We start from the raw sequence: 9854 nt of genomic DNA, 5'->3' as shown, positions 1-9854 counted from the left end.
GCTTCCGCCTTCTCCTGTGCCCCTGCAGCACTACCCACCCACCACCCACCTTTTCTTTTTTTTTTTTTCCCACTGCACCCCGACTTCTTTGCCTGAGCTTCTTCAGACTCCCCTGCCCCCACCTCAGACGCCTCCCACCCCCGGCAGGTCGAGGCTCAGGCGCGTGGGCTCCTGGGAGTTGTAGTTCCTAGTGCGGCGCGCCAAGGTGTTGAAGAGACCGAAGACAAAAGGACGGTCAAGACTACATCTCCCAGTGTGCGTAGAGCGCACGCCAGGGAGGAGGAAGGATGGGGGGCTTCTCACCGAGCAGACACGGGGGACCCCTGGCGGGGATGAGGGCGGCCTCATATCTGAGCAAGTGCTGATTCACGGCCTCGCCCCACATCCTTACGATGGGAGGGGCAGGGCCTCAGCCTAGACCCTGTTTTTAAGCAGAACGGGCGGTTAGGGGGTGGACAGGACCCAGGAGGGAGAAATGAGGGGGCGTGATGGCTGAATGTAGGGGGATGGCTGAATGTGCCGAGGGTGGTCGCCTCCCCTTCTGCACGCCACCTTGAGGTTCTGACAAGGGGGGCGCCGGCATATAGAAAGAGAAAACGCCTGCTGGGCACGCTGGTTACCCTCCAAAAAACGGGGTGGACCTCCTATGGAGGCTGCTCAAGATTTCAGGCTCATTACCCAGAGCCATGCCTCAGCCTGGTGCCTGGTCCTGGGCCACTCTTCCCCACACCCCACCACCACCACCATCACCTCCACCACCTAAGCCGAACCTCCTGAGCTAAGGCGGACACATTCTGGGGTCCTATGCTTCCGTGTGGCTTGTGCATGTTAGGAAGAAAAAAAAAAGTAGAAAAATAAAGGGAGGGACAGGAAGTGTGTATAAGAGAACCTAAAATGAGTTTCCTGTGAGAGAATATTCCAGACTGTGCTAAATACTAGAGGAACCTGTCCTCATGGAACTTAAAATGTCTGAGAGACTCTGAAAAAGCTCCCCCAGGGCAATCTCTCAATCCCAGCCATTAAAAGCTTGCAGGATTTCAGAATGGATGCAGGCAAAAACTGCCAGCAGGAGATGGGGCTGAGTGAGGGGACCAAGGCAACAGATAGTTCTCCTTTTTCTCCTCCTCCAGCACAGGATCTGGCCTGGCCTCTCCTTAACCATGTTGCCAAGCCAAATGCAACCCTGCTGCTGAATATAAACTCTCCCACTTCCTTCTGTCGCTTGACAGTGTCATTCTTCGCTCCCTTTCCTCCTCTAGGACCACACTCGGCCCCAGTGTCCGGCTGCTCCGTGAGAAACGGGCCACTCCCAGAGGCCACTCAGCTTACCACACATATGGATCGGATGTGTCCGTGAATCAGGCCCCAGATGCGGAATCCTGGCTTTTTCTCTGGCCATCTCGACTTCAGTTCCTTCCCCCATGCCCCTTGAATGCACTTGAGGGAGGTGGGGGGGCGGGGAATGTTGGAGAACAGCTCAGGCCAAATGTGTTTGGGAAAAGTAAAGCTGATACAAAGATGCCCCCAGGCATCCGCTGTGTCCCCCGTACAGGAAGCTAGCAGGGGAGATCTGGCCCTCCCTGCCTCCACTTCCCTTTGTAAATTTAAAGACTTCTGGCTTCCAGTGGCCCCTTATGTTTCAGAGGTGTTAGGGCATGACCCGAGCTGCAGCAAACCTGGAGCAGGAAGCAGAGTAAAGGAAGCCCTCAGGCGTCCTTACCCAGCCCCCATCTCTCTTCTCTCTCTCTCTCTTTCTATCTATCTCTATCTCTCCCTCTCTCTCTGTTTCCATCTTCCCAACTTCAGAAATGAAACCTGCTACCCATGAGCTCTGAGCACCCCCGCCAGCTGCGATGACTCAGCGCTAGATTCCTCCGCCTGTTCTTAGGAAAGCCAAGGCCCCTTTTAGCTGTGCAGATGGGGGCCGTGGGTCCTTGAGGAACTTCTAGTAGCACAGGTGCTGGTTCCACCTGCTCAGGAAAAGGGGGCTTTGCCCTTTGGGAACCAACCCCACATACCAGGCAACCCATTCGTGTTCGCCAGTGATGAAGGACATGAACCCTTAAGATGCTCCCTCTGGGGGCCAGTGCAGTAGCCTAGTGGCTAAAGTCCTTGCTTTGCATGTGCCAGGATCCCATATGGATAACCGGTTCTAATTCCAATGGCCCTGCTTCCCATCAAGCTCCCTGATTGTGACCTGGGAAAACAATTGAAGACAGCCCAAAGCCTTGGGACCCTGTACCCACAGGGAAACCTTGAAGAAGCACCAGGCTCCTGGCTTCTGTTTGGCTCAGCTCTGGCCATGACAACCACTCTGGGAGTGAATTAGCAGATGGAAGATCTTCCTCTTTATCCTCTTCTCTGTATATCTGACTTTCCAATAATAATAAATGAATCTTAAAAAAAAAAAAAGGTGCTTCCTCTGCCTGAGCTGGCCAATCAGCCAGCTGGGGGACGTTGATGACCCACCAGTCATAAATCAGCCCTGACTCTGGCTCCTCCTGTGGCTGGAGCGCTCCTTGATTAGCATAGAAGCAGCATCTGCGGAAGCTGGCTAACGCTGTTCCTAGCCATGTCCCATGCAGAACGCCCCTCCCCTCACCCCACTCTGTCCTCCCACCCAATGCCCCATGCTGTCCCAGTCCAGGTTTGCAATAAAAGCAGAGAACATGACAGGCGCAAAAAGCGAAGGTGATATACTCCAGATGATGGCTTAATTGGCTAACTCTCTGTCTGCAAGCACCAACATCCCATATGAGCACTGGTTCCAATCCCATCAGCCCTGCTTCCCATCCAGCTCCCTGCCCGTGGCCTGTGGTCCCAAAGCCTTGGGACCCTACACCTGCATGTTTGAACTGGAGGAGGTTCCTCGGTCCTAATTAGAGTGTGCCTAGAGGCAGAACCCAGGAGTGGAAACCCTGACTGTGCACTTGACATTGCTGGGCAATCTTGGCCAAGTCACAATACCTCTTTCTGGGCCTCAGAGGCAGGTGGTGTCAACATATGGAGCCTCCTGTCCCCATGTTGTCCTACCCTCCCCAGTGAAAGGTCTTTCTCAGGGCACATCTGCCTCCTCCTTGTCTTGTGCATCACCAAGTGCACCCCGCTTCCGATTTGTCTTCCTCCCTCCCACTGGAATTCAGGGCATATCCTGGGAAACCCAGCCTCCCAATTACATACATACAGAAATACATATTCTATCTTGTTTTTGTAATTTTTAATGATTTCTTTTTATTGGAAAGGAAGATTTACAGAGAGAAGGAGAGACAGAGAAAAATCTTCCATCCACTGGTTCACTCCCCAAGTGGCCACAACAGCCAGAGATGAACCAATCTAAAGCCAGGAGCCAGAAGCCAGGAGTTTCTTCTGATCTCCCATGGGTGTGCAAGGGCCCAAAGACTTGGCGCATTCTCTGCCACTTTCCCAGGCCATAATGAGGGAGTTGGATGGATGTGGAAGGGCTGAAACATGAGCAAGCATCCATATGGGATACCAACTCTTGCAGGCAGAGGATTAGCCAATTGACCCATTGATTGGACCAAGCCCTAATTTAAAGTGTTTTGTTGTTGTTGTTGTTGCTATTGTTTTGCATGTGAACAAAGTGATTGATCCATCCCCTCTAGTTTTCCAGTGATGGCATGGGAATCAGGGGGCAGGAACTAAACTGGCCAGTAGCTCCTGGAAGATGCTGAGCGGAGGTATTTCCCCCTCCTCCGATCTGGAATAGAAGCTCAGGCTTAACGTAGACCCAGCAGTGGGATCAGACACCCTGGGAGTTTGCAAAGCTCTCTGGAGGGTCACCTGTGGCTGACCCAGGTGACCTCAAAAGGCCATCCTCACATGGAACTGGTGTTGTGGCATGGCAATTAAGCCTCCACCTGCAGTGTCAGCATCCCATATGGGTGCGAGTTTGAGTCCTGACTGCTTCACTTCTCATCCAGCTCCCCACTAATATGCCTGGGGAAACACTGAAGGATGTTTCAAGGCCTAGGACCCTGCATCCATTTGGGAGAGCTGGAAGAAGCTCCTGGCTTCAGACTGGCTCAGCTTCGGTCATTGTGGCCATTTGGAGCGTGAACCCCTGGATGAAGCTGTCTCTTTCCTGTTTAACTATCTGTCTACTCTGAAGGAAGCTGACTGAACTGGGCTGCCTGAAAAGGAAGCACGGGGACCATGAAGCCTTTCAAACACTGCAGGAGGGGATCGGGAGAGCTGGCATCCTGTGATGTTGGCTGTTCTGCCGCGTCAGCCTGGCACTAATGCTCACAGAGCACAAATCCCACTTGGTCTCATAATAGGAACACCGGTGCTGACGCAGCAGGAGGCCAGCAGCCCAGGATGCCGCAGGGGCAGGCGCTGGTGCCCCGCACGAACAGTCTGCTCACAACCTGCGGTCCAGCAGAGGCACAAAACACCCAGCAAACAGTCCTTTGGCAAGCAGCAGCGATATTGCAGTAGTCTTGGGCCTACATTGTCATCTCGCTGGCCAAGGCAGCCAGCTGCCTTCCTGGTCCTGGTGCTTGATGAACCAGGGTGTTGGTGAACTAGAAGGAACTGCTTAAGAACTTGTCCAGGAGGGGTGGCCCTGACACAGCACCTATCGCTTTGCTGTCGCCCATGGCTGATCGCCTCCAGCCACGGGCGTTTTGCCACTTCCTAGGGTCCCCCTTCAATGTCCCCTAGTCCCTTCTCCCCAAAATTCCTCATTCTACAAGGCTTGCCCTTCTCCCCAACAGCCTTTTCTGTCTGTTTTTTTTTTTCTTCTAATATTTATTTTTATTTGAAAGAGAGATCTTCTGTCTGCTAGTTTGCTGTCCAAATGGCTGCAATGGCTAGAACTGGATGGATTTGGAGCCAGGAGCTAGGAGCCTCCTCCAGGTGACCCCTCCCCTTGCTATGGATACATAGGCACAAACATGTGCACCATTCTCCACTGATTTTCTGCTGTATTAGCAGATGGAGAGTGGAGCAACCGGGACTCAAACTGGCACATATATGGAATGCTGACACTGCAGGCCAATGCTTAACTAGCTACACAATAGCACACACCTCTGCCCTACACTTTCTGTGTGAGGCCAAAATGTGTGAACTCCTGAATATTTTCCATGAGCAGAGAGTAGATTCTTTTTTTCGTTTTTTAAAGATTTATTCATTTTATTGGAAAGGCAGATGTACAGAGAGGAGGAGAGACAGACAGGAAGATCTTCCATTCGATGATTCACTCCTCAAATGGCCGCAATGGCTGGTGCTGCACCGACCTGAAGCCAGAAGCCAGGAACTTTCTTTCCAGGACTCCCACGCTGGTGCAGGGTCCCAAGGCTTTGGGCCGCCTCGACTGCTTTCCCAGGTCACAAGCAGGGAGCTGGATGGGAAGTGGAGCAGCTGGGATTAGAACCGGCGCATTTAAGGTGAGGACTTTAACCATTACACTATTGCACCAGGCCCAGAGAGTAGATTCTGATCACTAAATATCGTTACCGCAGGAACCTGGGGATGATGAACCAAACATGTGCAATTGTGGGTACATGTCCAAGCCATGGCAGGTGCAAAATCCGAGGCCTGACAAGGCTAAGCAACCTGCCTCAGCTCACCAAGGGAGGGAAGCAGCGTGCTGGGTAGGAAACAGGGTGCATATGTCTCCTCCTCCTGCCAACATCCTTAGGGGACAATTTCCTTTTCTTTTTCTTTCTTTTCTTTCCCTTTCTTTTTTTTTTTCTTTCTTTCTTTTTTTTGGAAGATTTATTTATTTTCTTTGGAAAAGCAGATTTATAAAGAGGAGATACAGAAAGATCTTTCATCCATTGCTTTGTTCCCCAAATGGCCACAAAGACTGAAGCTGAGCTGATCCAAAGTCTGGAGCTAGGAGCTTCTTCCAGGTCTCCCATGTGGGTGAAAGGTTCCAACTGGGCCGTCCTCTCTGCTTTCCTAGGCCACAAGCCGGGAACAGGATGGGAAGTGGAGTGGCTAAGATACAAACCAGTGCCTATATGGGGTATGGGCGCCAGGGCAGGATGGAAGTGGAGCTGCTGGGATTAGAACCGGTGCCCATATGGGATCCCGGTGCATTCAAGGCAAGGACTTTAGCCGCTAGGCCATGCTGCAGGACCCCAGGAACTTCTTTCAAGTCTCCCAGGTAGGTGCAAGAGTCCATGTACTTGGACCATCTTCCATTGCTTTTCCAGGTGCATGAATGGGAGCTGGATGGGAGACGGAGAAGCTGGGACTTAAATCTGTGCCACATGGGGATAGCATTGCAGGTAGAGGTTTAGTCTGATATGCCACAATACAGTCCCCCACAACTGGGTTTATTTGTAACCTGACCTACAGAAAGATACAGAGGAAAGGTAGACAGGGTAGGAGGGGAAAGAGGGAGGAAATGAGTAACCTGCTTACTCCTAGGGCAAGAAGGGGTGTGGCCTGGGAGTGGAGGGTGAGTCAGACTCAAGATCCTATTGGAAAGGTTGGAGGGTGCACTGGGCAGCCCATCCGGCCAGGCTCAGAGCCTTGGATAGCAAGGAGAGCTCTGAAAATCTGGATTCATCAATGCTTGGTCAAATTAACATTAAACCAGGGGATTCTCTTCTGTTTCTTTGTCCCTCTTTGGTGAATGAGAGACCCACCTACTCAAAGCAAGCCCCTTGGGTGAATTATAAATCTTAAAGAAAAAAGAGTCTGTAACCATGACATATTTTTTTATAATATTTATTTTTAAAATTTTATTGGAAAGTCAGATTTACAAAGAGAAGGAAAGAGAGAGAGAAATATCTTCCATCTGCTGGCTCACTTCCCAAGTAGCTGAAACAGCCAGAGCCGAGCCAACCCAAAGTCAGGAGTAAGGAGCTTCGTTCAGGTCTTCATGTGGGTGCAGGATCCCAAGGCTTTGGACCGTCCTCTACTGCTTTCCCAGGCCACAAGTAGGGAACAAGATTACCAGGACAGGAACTGGCACTCCTATGGGTTTCTGGTGCATGCAAGGTGAAAATTTTAGCCATTAGGCTACCGCACCAGGCTCCAAGAGTCTTAAAAAAAGAAAAACGATAGCTATGGTCCCAGTGGGCAATGGTGATGGTTTGGATGGGTCTCCTAGAAGGCCCATCCAATTAATTTCTCAATGGAACAGTACTGGGAGGTGGGGCCCAGTGGAAGGCATTTGGGTTATAGCAAAAATGTGAATTTTTTTTTCATTAGTTATTTTTATTTGAAAGGCAGAGTTACAGAGAGAGGAGAGACATAGAGAGAAACAGATCTTCCATCCGTTGTTTTTCTTGCCAAATGACTGCAACTGCCAGGGCTAGGCTAGTCCAAAGCCAGGAGCCTGGAGCTTCTTCTGGGTCTGCTATGTGTGCAGGGTCCCAAGAACTCAGGCCATCCTCTGCTGTTTTCTCACACCATTTGTAGGGAGATGGAGTGAAAGTGAAGCAGCAGGCCTGGTGCGGTAGCCTGATGGCTTAAATCTTTACCTTGCGTGCCGGGATTCTGCATGGGCACATTCAAAGTGAGGACTTATGTCCGCTATGCTATCATACTGGGCTCAAAAATAAATAAATCTTAAAAAAAAAAAAAAGGAAAAAGAAAGTGGAACAGCTGGACTTGAATCATTGCCCATATAGGATGCCGGTGTTGCAGAAGAGACTTAACCTGTATGTCAAACACCAGCCCACGCGCAGCTGTATTTTTTGCACATGTCTGTTTCTCCTGCTTCCTGCCGTGAACTGAAGCTGTGTGGAGCCCTCAGCAGGAGCTGAGCAGATCCCAGTGCCACGCCCTTAGATAACCATGAGCCAAATAAACCTCTTTTTGATAAAGAAATGTTTTTTTAAAAAAACATGTTTGAGAAGTAGAGAGACAGATAGAGATCTTCCAGGTGCTGCTTCACTTCCCTCAAAGGCTTGCAACAACCCCGGGCTGGGTCAGGACAAAGCTGGAAGCCAGGAACTCCACGCAGGTCTCCTTCTCTCACAGGTGGAAGAGGCCCCAGCAATGGAGCTGTCGCCCCCTGCCTTCAGGAGGTCTGTATTCATAGGGAGCTGGAGTCAGGAGCCAGAGAAGGGACTCAAATCTAGGCACTCCAGTGGGATACCTGCATCCTAGGCAGCGTCCCAGTCACTAGGCCACACCAGCTCCTCCTCCATTTATCAATTGTTCTGTTACAGCAACAGAAAATGAAGATGTGGAGAAGACAGTAAGGACAAGCCAACGACCATGGAGGCATGGGGCAGGGGAGGGCAAGTGGTGGCAGGGATCAGGGGGTTCCATGTGTCCCAGGGACCACAGCAAGATGTGGCCCATGGTGCTCCACCTCCAGACTGGCCATAGGTCCTGCAGAAAAGTCACATAAGAACAGAAGGGAAGGTGATTCGTCACTTAGGGTATCTTGGCTGACTGTGACAGGCGCAATGGTTGGGGGAAGGAGATCAATGTTAGCAGTGGGTAGAGAAGAGGCGAATAGAGGAGAAGACAGGTTCCCTCACAACCAGAGGGGTTCATCAGGGATGGCTCCAATGGGGAGAGCTCAGAGAGAGGAGGGGAGGTGAGAGGGTTAGGGGCTGGGGGCAGGGGTGGGGTGGGGTGGGGTGGGGTTTGAGAACAGACTAGTAAGGAGCACTTGGAGGAGGATTCACTGAGATGGAAGGGGCTGGGCCAGACTTCTGAGTCAGAGCCAGCCCTCAGCGATGGCGGGGAGGCTCCTGGGAAGCTGTTTCCCCGAGCATTAAAGGCTGAAGTCATCTGCTGAGTCACCCGAGGGAGGGGGAGGGGAGGCCACAGAACCGGCTGCCCGTCGGCGGTGGCTTCTGCCTTGAGGAAGCAAGAGCCAAGGAAGGACCTGGTATTCCAGGACCTTCTGGCTAAGCCTGGAGACCAGGGGCTGGCAGAGGGACCCTCCCCTTCCTGCCCTATACAGTATGCTCAGCAGTGCTGGGTGGGAAGCTGGTAAGGTCAGAATGTGGGGCCCCTGCCCTCCAGAGCAGGAGGCCGAGGTCATTTGTGACAAGGGCTCTGGACAGTCCAGAACCCAAGTGAAGAAATAAAGCAGTTGATGCAGGGACCGACCAGGGACGAGCCAGGTAGGAAAGCAAGTAGAGAGGGGCTGTCAGAAGCTGTAGGCTTTGGGGGACCTTGAGCAAAGGGCAACAGTCAAGTCGATGTACCACAGGATCTGTGGCATGTTGTGGTCTCCCCAACTCTAGGGAAGGCAGAGCTGTTGTGATGGGGGGCGGGTAGAGGCTCAGATGTGAGCAGGTGCACCCTTACTGGTCCCAGTAGAGGATGCTGGGCCCAGGCGCTGCCGGAATCCCCCAGGAAGAGGCCAAGTTGGGGAAGGGGGAGAAGTACACCCAAGACCCAGCAATTTGGGCCTAAATGTGGAAGGACACAGCATGCGGTTGAGGAAGGGGGTGGTCCTGGTACCATCAGGCAGACAGACACATTAGCAGGGAGCTGGATGGGAAGGATAGCAGTTGACAATGACAGAGAAGCAGAGGTCCAGTGTGGAGACCTAGAGCTAGAGAGAGAGGGAGAGTAGTGAGGCCCTGACACAGGGGCCAACGGGAAGACGAACTGTTAAAGACACAGACAGGGAGAGGTGGTGCTTAGCAGGCTGGCTGAGTGCCCAGGAAGCAGCTGGGCTGCACCCAGTCAGCGCAGGATGGATGGCTGCTTCGGGACCAGGCAGCCTCAGCAACGCACAGCACACAGTCCCAGCCCAGGAAGGCCATTCATTCCCAAAGACCACAACAGGGCATGGAAGGGGCTGTTTTAGGTGAATCTTTGCCCATTTTTATTCTGTCACTGTAATGAAATAGCTGGTGAGTAGAATCATGTAGAAAGGAGATATTTGTTACCTTTTCAAAAAG

Source organism: Ochotona curzoniae, unplaced genomic scaffold (genome assembly GCF_017591425.1).
Source record: "Ochotona curzoniae isolate NIBS_2020 unplaced genomic scaffold, NIBS_Ocur_1.0 patch437, whole genome shotgun sequence".
NCBI lineage: Eukaryota > Metazoa > Chordata > Mammalia > Lagomorpha > Ochotonidae > Ochotona > Ochotona curzoniae.
The sequence above is the reverse complement of the archived record's forward strand: the minus strand, read 5'-3'. Positions refer to the sequence as shown.